Genomic DNA, 11,136 nt, shown 5'->3' on the forward strand with positions numbered 1-11,136 from the left:
GTCCAGAGAAGGTACCTTGTTGTTTTCTGAGGGGAGAAATGGCATTGTTTGACTCCGGTGTTCCCTGAACTCTACAGTCTCTGAAAAAACAGTAACAGTCAAGACCCCTCATCCCCACCCTGGTTAGCTAGGTATATGTAACATTTTTTATATGGCCATTAAGCCCAGAGCAAATGTCCTTTTATTGGTTATCTAGACCTTTCATAGGCATTTGGTCAAATTTTAAATTATTCAGGATTTGTGACTTCTACATAATAAAACCCTGTTTACATGTTCTTGGCTAATTCAGATTAACCGTCTAGTTACGTGATTCAGTTTTAAAAGGTAGTTGATACATCACAGCTTAGGAGGAACCACCTGAAGTAGTATTAAAGGTGTTACTTTGTTTCCAAGATTTCAGTTTGCCTTCTTCTTGACTCTCTCTCTCCAACTTGTCAATTTCTTGCTTTCTTTTCTTCAAAGATTTTTGGAAAGTGCAAGCACTCCCCAATCCATTGGTCCACAAGGATAACACTGAGTTGTAACATTTGCTCTGTGTGCCCACTGATGCCCTCTTTTCTATGTTAAACAGTTGAACTGCCCTTATCAAGTTTAGTAGGTGGAAAGGAAACATAGGAGAAATCTCTATATGAGCACAACTAAGAAAGATCCTTTATCCATCAACCTGAAATTATCACATCCATTATTACAGGTCATAGATAATACCTTATGGGCTGTGTTCGACTCTCTTCACTCCTTTACAAAGTGTTAAACAACAATTTCTCACAAAATGGGTACTCAGTAAATGCCATATAAAAATAAAAGGATAAAATGATGAAAGAATGGAAGGATCATTAGATGGAGGGATATTAGATGGTTAGATAAAGGTATTAATTGATGAGCAGATAAACAAACAAATGAGAACTTGCACTTTATGACTGTCATTCCCTGACCCTTTCAGTAAAAGTTTTACCTTTGCAAAATTTATGCTAAAAGTCTGGAAAGGTCCATTAATTATCATCTCAGGAATTTGTCCAGAGTTCACCCCTGTCCACAGCAATTGCTCCACGCTCCCTTCCCTGGTTCTCAGCAACCCTCCTATTAATTCTCTGCCTCAGTCTGCATTGTTTCTATTGATTCTTGTTCCTAGCCTTAACCTGGCCCAATTTATGATGTACGTTCTCCAGCCATACTCTCTCTAAACTTTCCCCTTTCACCTTTGTGAGCCTGGCCAGCTAGATGGGCTCTCTATCTCCCAAGCTGTCCATCAAAATTATAGGAATTGTATAGTTAGACTTAAAATTCAACTGTTAGACTTAAAACCAGCCCAATTTTAATTGACGTTGTTTATTTTCTTTGTCCTTGCCTGAATAACAAATCACTCTAATACCATTGTACATTATAGGTATTTCTTTGTCACCAGACCCCCAGTTTCGTGCAGGATTAAGCCCACAATGGCTTAAGGAGTGGAGTACTCTCTTCAACTCTAGGGGGGGAAATGTGTGTAAAAGTAGTAGGTAAATTCCAAATCCCCATTTGAAATAAATTACTAATAGGGGTCATTAGCTGTCTACACTTTAAGACATTTGAACATAAATTCAAGTTTTTCCTCATCCAGATGCTTGACATTTGACAAAGCCCATTGGGCATTCTAGTTCCAACCCTCTGGATGACTGACGGAGCAACGAGCAGGAAAAGCCAGTGTTTGTCACCGTGTAGACACTTTCCTATAAAGCTTCAGTGTGCTGCAAACTGAGGAGGACATATTATAGCTAAGTTTTTAAAACTTTGACCATATGCAAAAATGATGAAGCAATATGAGTCATTTAGCTAAAAGAATAAATGACCACTGGCAGATAAGACTGTTATCTTGGATTTGGATACGTTTCTGTGTTTTGCAGAAGACGATGTCGGATATTTTTCATTGAAGTATAGTTGATTTACACTGTTATGTTAGTTTCTGGTGTACAGCAGAGTGAGTCAGACATATAGACACAGATATAGATTCTTTTTCATTATAGGTTATTACAAGATATTGAATACAGTTCTCTGTGCTACACAGTAGGACGTTGTTGTTTTTCTATTTTATATATAGTAGTGTGTATCTGTTAACCCCAACTCCTAATTTATCCTTCCCCCACACCTTCCCCTTTGGTAACCATAAGTTTATTTTCTATGTCTGTGAGTCTGTTTTGTTAATAAGTTCATTTTTATCATTTTTTAAGATTCCACATATAAGTGATACGTGATATTTGTCTTTGTTTGAATTACTTCACTTAGTATGATAATCTCTAAGTCCATCCATGTTGTTGCAAATGGCATTACTTCATTCTTTTTTATGGCTAACTCCATTATAGATATACACCACATCTTCTTTATCCATTCATCTGTCTATGGACACTTAGCTTGCTTCCGTGCCTTGGCTATTGTAAATTGCGCTGCTATGAACATTGGGGTGCATGTATCTTTTCAAATTAGAGTTTTCATCCTTTTTGGATATATGCCCAAGAGCAGGATTGCTGGATCACATGGTAACTCTATTTTTAGTTTTTTAAGGAACCTTCTTACCACTCTCCATAGTGGCTGAATCCATGTATATCCCCACCAACAGTGTAGGAGTGTTCCCTTTGCTCCACACCCTCTCCAGCATTTATTGTTTGTAGACTTCTTGATGATGGCCATTCTGACTGGTGTGAGGTGATACCTCAATGTAGTTTTGCTTTGCATTTCTCTAATAATTAGTGATATTGAGCATCTTTTCATGTGCCTATTGGCTATCTGTATGTCTTCTTTGAAGAAATGTCTATTTAGGTCTTCTGCCCATTCTTTGTTTGGATTGTTTGTTTTTCTTCATATTGAGCTGTATGAGCTGTTTGTACATTTTGGAAATTAAGCTCTTGTCAGTCACATCATTTGCAATTATTTTCTCCTATTCCATAGGTTGTCTTTTCGTTTTTCAAAAGCTTTTGAATGTAACCCCTGTTGTATGTATTCTTTGTGGTGATAAGAAGGTGAAGCGTTCCATGATCAATGCCTCTCTCAATCCTGATTTAACTTAACAAGACAATATTTACTAAGTAAGTGGAGTACATAAGGGCATTCTCATGAAGATGATATGCAAAACACCCCACAATTTTGATGTCTGGACTCTCCAAATTTAGTTCCACGAAGACATGGTACATCATTATGTGAGAAATAATTCATCTAACATTTTCTGAGCACTTATGAAACTCACACTGCAAGATCCTTCTTTTCGACCACAGGAGATATTTATTGCTAGCTTATGAAGGGTACATAATCCAATTTTATTTTCTCTCCAGCCTGGTAGGAACAGTTCTGCTGCTATTTCCAGACTCTGGGTCTCTGACCTGCTGCCATCATCCCAATAATTGTAATAGCTTTATTTGGTCATCTACAGTGGGGTAAGGGATAAGACAGGAGAAATCTGTTCTCCCAATTATATCACCACAAGAGTCCACAAGGTGAGTGGGAGACTAATACCTTCTCTTTCCTGAGAGCCACCTTACCTCTCTTCCTCATGCCAAATATCTACTGGACTATTATGGGAGCATATAAAGGGATAAGTAGGGTAGATCTCAAAACAACAGTACAGGGTAATAGGAGGAAAGATGAACTTTGTCCAACTTATGCATTCCTTTGTGCCTCAGTAGCAAAGGATATTCCTGAAAGAAGTGTGCTCCAGATGAATTCTCTATATTTCCTTAGCATTCTCTTTTTTATTTTTTCACAGCTCTCTCTCAAATCCTCTACTCCAACGTCCAATCTGATCTCTCAGCTAATTCTACCCCTTCCCAGTAAAGTTCCTCCATCTCTATTTAACTTTGACAAACTCAAGTGCCTGAGGTATTAGCCTGAGGCTAACGAAGGCTCTTCTCTACTTTTTCCTTTTTGACTTATGATGACAGGGCGGGATCAGAGTCCTGTGAATGAGGCAAAAAACGAATGTTCTGAGTTTCATTTTCCGTCATCAAGGGGTTCCACTGATGTCCTCATGAATTTACCTGAAAAAGGAGAGTACCTTGTGGGCAAGGACTGATTTTGCCTCAAAAACAAAACAAATCAAAACCAAAAAAAAAAAAAAGCAGGTGTATTGTGATATCATGAAAATTGGTATGTCTCCTTTCAGCATGGATTTAACCTCACCCTTTGTGGGAACAATGACCCTAGAATTGTGAAGGGAGGAGACTTTGACTCTTTCTTAGATCCAATTTATACTCCAGCATCTTAATGGAGTAGCTCCAGGTCTAATTAGATTGATTTCCTTTCCAAATAACCTTACACGCATTATCTCGTTCAATACTTGTAACTACCCACTGAGGTACTGGGTTGTTGCCCATTTTACTTGTGAAGTTCCCTTAGAGTGCTAGCACTCTCACATTTGCATTAATGAGTCTGGCATTTGGGAGAAAAATATGCAGTCTATAAATTCAAATGAAATAACGTGTAATAAGTTCATTTGAACCATCAGTCATGTTTCCCACAAATGATGTAAGCCTTTAATTGCCTAACTTTTCCAAGGGAATAGTAAAGCATCCCACAGGTTTTGTGGCTTTCAGTCTTCTCTAGATAGTTCTTAAGCAGTATCCATTAGGGAACTTGGAGAAGACAATCTTCACTAAGTGTACATCACCCCATCATCATAGACCGGGAGTTTCCTATTTCTCCGTATTGCAAGGCATAGCAAAATATGCTATAAGACACACTTTTATAGACTTTATAAATCATAACTCATTATGCAGATGACAGACCTACCCAAGAAAAACTGAAGAAAAATGTGAGCGAGATTTCTATTCTTCATAAATCATGCTTCATTCCAACGTATCCTATATCAGAGAAGGATAGTATTCTATTTGGATGAGCTCATCTAAACATGTCAAACTCTTTTCACAAAGATTAATTAAAATATGTCAGCTATGTTGGTGGCAAAGCCATCTTGTTTAAAATCTTCAAGAAGTAATATACAAAGCAGGATTACAACTGTTCAATCTTTAGCATGACATGCATAAAATCAATATTTAAGCTCTTTGGGGAGTTACAGCCCAACATGTTCCTTATGAATCGTCATAATGACCTCACCCAGCCCCTCCTGTCCAGTGGGAAATGGGATTACCCAGCATTCAAGGAGTGACTGAAAGACCAGGCAGCTCCTAGGAGTTGTGGATAGGCTGATGGTTTTCTAGAAGACAAATGTCAGATGTACAAGTTTCCTAGATGCCATGCCATAATCAGTCCCAGCTGCTCCAAACTCAGAGAGCCAAACTCAGTCACTGGAAAGGCTTTGAGGACAGCAGAGCAGGGGTATAATCAAAGCCCATCCCGAATGACTTCTCACTGTCCAAGAGTTCACAATAGCAGGACTTCTATATATTCCAGAAAGAAAGGGACCTCAAAATTTCTTCTGGGAGAGCTTTGTTTTTTGAGACCTTATCTTGTATCTCACTGAATGAAAGAAGTTCTTTTCTTGTTGATTGATCTCTCTGGGCTTATCATCAATGTTTTAATTTCTATATTTTTTAACTTTGTGAAAAACTGAGGTTCTCCTTTGCAGTTTGGATGATCTAAGATTTCTACCATTTCTTGCACTGCGTTTTGAAACTTCAGCTCTCCTTGAGGATGCTTTAAGGATAATCTAAGGAAAATGTGGTTGGAGTTACCAGCACAATGTTTTTAGCTGGGATGATTTTGCTCCCCAACTGGTAATATCTGAGGACATTTTTGATCCTGACAGCTGGAGAGCCGCTACTGGCATCTAATGGATAGAGACCAGGGTTACTTCTAAACATCCTACAATGTGCAACACAGCCCTCGCAACAAGGAATTATCCAGCCCAAGTTGCCAATGACACCACTGTGAAGAAGCCTTGTACTAGCATAATGGCAAAAGCTTAAGTTTAATCAGTGGAAACAGCTCAAGGTTAACCACAGATTAAATACTCTCTCTCACCATGTTTCAGGAGGCAAAGAAAATGGCAGGGCAATGATTCCAACGTTGACTAATAAGAAATCTCTGAGAAGAGATGTTGCACAAACCACTTCGGTGACAAGATAGGCAAGCCAGCAAAAATACGTGTGGCCTTATGGCTGGCCATTAGAACACAATTTGGAACAGTAAACTCCAGGGATAACTGGAAAAAAGAATTGATAACCAAAGAGATTTCCCTCTTGTGACATATTTTAGCTGACTTAAGGACCCTCAAAGTGTTAATTTCCAGAGAAACTGAAAGAGGAATTAAGATAAACATCATCTGTGAGTTGTTCTTAAGCCAGGGTTGAAGAGAGTTCGTGAAAAATATTTTTCATTCATGTTCTGTCTCTCCCCTATGTGAGAAACATGGCAGGCACAATTGGCGCCTATATTATCCTTTGACCAATACTTTATCCCAGTTGCCTTAGCAACTGTCAATATTTGTCTGGTATGTCACAGCCCCAAGTTGGCCGATGTCTGAGTCAACATTTACTTTTACAGTTTAGGGAAGAGCGACACCCAGTGGTCTAAATGAACTGAGCTGCAGAAAACCACCTCCTGCTTCATTTTACTTTCACTTGAGAATGTTTATCAACCTTTCAATCTGATCCTCTGTTAAAGATCAGCAATACCCACAGTTAAAATTATGAAAAAAGAGAAGAACAAGGGTTGGAACGCCTACTTTTTCTGTAAAGGAGCAAACAGCAAACATTTTAAGATTTGTGAGCCATATGGTCTCTGTTGCAACTTCTCAACTCTGCCATTATAGCACGAAAGCAGCATTAGACAATAGATAAACAAATGAGCATATCTGTATTGCAATAAAATTTTATTTACAAAAGGAAGCAGCAGACCAGATGTGTCCCACAGGCAATAGCTTGCCAACCTCTGCAAAAGAAAATAGAATCTGTACGCTCTTTCAAGCTACACAGGCAAATGCCCCTTCATTCTCCCGAATTTCCAGAGACCTGGAAGAATCGACATTCAGTCAATAAAATTTATATAACAACTATGTATTGTGTGTGTACTATGTTCCAGGCGCTCTTCTAAATACCAGCGTAACAACAAGGTACAAGACAGTTAAAACTCCCTGCCATATAGAGCTTATATTTACAGTCAGTAATATAGCATATAAATCAAGTGTCCTATGAGCCAAACAATAATAAGCGCTATGTGAAAATTTCAAAGTGGGAACAGGACAGGAAATATTGAGTCAAGGAAATGTTACAGGTTGAACTGTGTTCCCCAGAAAGATATGTTGAAGTCCTAACCTGGTCCTTGTGAATGTGATCTTATTTGGAAATAGGGTCTTTGTAGATATAACCAAGTTAAGGTGAAGTCATTAGGGTGAGTCCTAATCCAACATGACTGATGTCCTTGTAAGAAGGGGAAATGCCACGTGAAGGCAGAGACACACCGGGAGGCCCCCAAATGCAACAGAGGAAGAGGTTGGAATGAGGCAGCTGCAAACTAAAGAATGCTAAGGATTGCTGGCCACAACCAGAGCTAAGAAGAAGCAAGAAAGGATTCTACCCAGACTTTCAGAGGGAGCATGACCCTGAAGACAACTTGATGTCAGACATCTAGGCTCCAGAACTGTGATAGAGTAAACTTCTATTGTTTTCAGCCACACAGCTTGTAGTCCTTTGTTCCAGCAGCCCTAAGAAACCAATACAAGAAGGAAGGGAATTGCCTTTGGAGAAAGGATGGTAAGGAAAACTTCAAAGAGAGGGTGAAGGAGGGGGGGACAGTGAAAGTAATCCAAGTAGTGGAAACAGCAAGTGTTAAAACCCTGGGGCACATAAAGCAACTATACTCCAGTAAAAATTGATTAAAAAAAAAAAAAGAAAGACCCTGGGGCAGGAGAGATCACAAGGGTGCCCGTGCACCTGGGGCACAGCGAACAATGGGAAGAAAAGGAGGTGAGAACATCAGAAAGGTAAATGGAGCAGGTTGACTGGCAGGCCTGTGGTCACTGCATGGAATGTGGATTTTATATTGAGTGGGATATGATATTAAAGGACTTTGAACAGAAGAGTGACATATAATGTAACTTATTTGTGAAAAGGATTGCTTTGACTACTCTATTGAGAATATAGCCTATGGAAGCAAAGATGGAAGTAGGAAGGTCTATGATGAGGCTACTGCAATCATCCAGGTGAGAGATACCTGTGGAAAGGGTGGGGATGGTGAGAAGTATAAAACTTGTTGTTAGAACAAACAGGATCTGATGACATGCTGGAGGTAAGAGCAACTGAAGGTCAAAGACAACATTAAGGTGTTTGCTTCCTACAAACTGTAGTTGGTACTTATGATGGAGAGGACTGGAATAAGAGAAAAATTTTGATGTGGGAGATGTCAAGTGTTCACTTTTGAATATGTTATGATTGGGATGCTATTAGACAGATAGTTTGGATATATGAGTCTGTACTTCAAGGGAAAATTTTAGGATAAAGCTTTAAATGTAGGTATAATTAGTAAATGAATGGTATTTAAAGTCATGAGACCAGAGATTAACAAAGGAATGAATACAGCTGGGGTAGAGAAGAAGAGAATTCAGTTGATTAAGCCCTCGGGCACTGCAACCCTCACTACTTGGGGACATGAGGAGGAACATGAAAAAACTGAGAAGCTGCTAGAAAGATGATAGGAGAACCAGAATGTGAGATCCCAGAAGACAAGTGAAGAAAGAAAGATGTGATAAGATGTGTTAAATACTAGTAGCTCCAGTACGATGAGCACTGAGAGCTCATTTAGCTGGATTTCGTTGGATTTATCAATGTGGAGATCATAACCAATGTGAACATATAATTTATCATCCAAACCAAGACACTTTGAGAGCGAAAAAGCACTCCTGGAGAACAGGCAGAGGCCTGGACTATCTGTACAAACAGAGATGTGCTATCATCCTAGTCACGGAAATATTGACAAGAGCAGTTTCATGGGTGTGATGGGTGATTGCCTGAATGGCTTGGGTTCAACAGAGAGTGGGGTGGATATGAATTAGTGAGAGTGACTCCAGAGAACATTTCAAGGCATTTGCAATAAAAGGAAATAAAGAGAATGATATAGGGTAAAGAGGCTTTTTCTTTAGTTTTTAATATGGTGGGTGTTATAGAATTTTTGTGTAGTGATGGAAATGATCTAGGCAAAAAGGGAAAAAAAATTTTTCTTAGTCAAGGGGTGGAGAGAAGAGAATTGCTGGAGCCATGGGTTCTAAGGCACAAACAGAAAAATTGGTTTTAGATATGCATATAGGTATTTTTTCCATAATAACAGGAGGCAAGGCAGAGAAAATAAGCACAGATTCAGGTAGATGGATAGATGGTATGATGGCATCTTGTAGAACTTCTCTCATTACTTAAACTTTCTTATCCTAATGAGTGTGAGGAGGGGGGAAGAAGGAAGAGGAGGAGATGGACATATAGTCGATGGAGTTGGATAATACAACAGGACCTGTGGACAGCACCAACACTGGCTGGATTAGAGAGGGCATTGAGGCTGTGGTGGACTCCATGAATGACGTGTGGGAAAGCGCTGATTCCCTGAGGAAAATCTGAAATTGAAGTAATATTAAGTGAACGTGGAATGAATGTTGGCACAAGCTCAGTAGACCATAGGTTCTGGTTCCAGCTCTTCCATTTATCGTCTGTGCTACTTTGAACAAGTTCCTTAATGTCTTTGGGTCTCTGTACCTTCACACACAAAATGCAGATCATAATACCTACCTCACCATCTGTCCATGAGGACTGAATGAGACAGTGTGTGGAAACACAAGAAATACTGTTTTCAGTAAGGTCTTTTGAATTTGAAAGATCGCCTAATTCTGTTGCTTCATAATGATAATAATAAATTAGGCGATCTTTTTGGGGGACAATAAAGTATTCTGCTATTAATAAAGAAATCACCAACAATATATCTAAGAATCACTGAAAAATATCATTAACTTGTGAAGTCCACCATGATTTATAATGTAGTTACACATACGTTACTTCATTAGATTCCCAGTAGGTGATCTTTTAGATTTGAAAGACCTTACTGAAAGCAGTATTTGATGTTATGATAATAACATCAACATGTGATTATTTCATAATCAAATTATGAAATTGTTATCATAACTATTATTATTATATTATTGTTATGCTTCCGAAATATTAGGCCACTATCTATAGACTGAGTCTTTGACCTCGAGTTCCAGTTAGTATCAGATAAATGTGTGAGAAATGTTCATAGAACGTTTCCATTCTGTAGGAAAGCTGAATTTTTAAGTAAACATAGAATATAAGTTTTCATTATTCTGAGGCCAGTGTGAGGAAAATGACTGACATTTCTACCAAGATGTGTTCGCATTTACGGCCGAGGGCTAAAGTATATGACCTCTAAGAGTCCTTCCAGCTCTAAGCTTCTGTATTGACATCTACTCAGATTTCTTCAGATCAATGGCTTATCAGTTCTGCACAAATTACTCCCTGGATCCAGCACTGCTGGAACTCAAAGTCACCAGATCCTTCTTGTCTGCAAATACAAATTAAGTGACTTTTACATCTATAAGTCAAAATTAAGTGACCTCTACATCTGCTGAATCCCTCACTGTCTCCCCAAATCCCCCCCCTTAAGGATTTTGAGAATCCTATGAAGTAGAGGTTCATATATCCTCACATCCAGGCCGTTAGCTACTGACACCATGTGCAAATCCTCTATATTCTTTGTGTCTGTTTCATTTTCCTAAGTCTATACTTGTCCATAAAATTGCTTGGGGTAGGTTTTCCATTGTCATTGTCAACCTCCCTCCTAAGATGGCCAACATAACATCCAAGGGAGCTGTCTTCAGAAGTTCCCAAAGCTGGCCAGCTGGGAAGTGTCAGAGGTGCTGAGTTCTAAGCAGAGGCAGAGAGAGAGGGGCCAAAATTGTAATCCCTTGACTCATTCATTCGTTTGTTCAACATTAATTGAGCACCTGCTGTATACGGTAACAGAGCTTAGGGGTTAAGAGGGAGAACTTTGGTGTTAGACACACATGGGTTCAAATCCTACTCTGACACTTACAAGCTTTGTGTCTTCGTCAAGTTCCTTGTTCTCTCTGAGCCTCAGTTTACTTCTCTGAAAGAAGACTCATGATGGACCTCTCTCATGGGTTGCAGTGAGAATTAAATGAGACAATACGTGTCATGT

Source organism: Phocoena phocoena, chromosome 17 (assembly GCF_963924675.1).
Source record: "Phocoena phocoena chromosome 17, mPhoPho1.1, whole genome shotgun sequence".
NCBI lineage: Eukaryota > Metazoa > Chordata > Mammalia > Artiodactyla > Phocoenidae > Phocoena > Phocoena phocoena.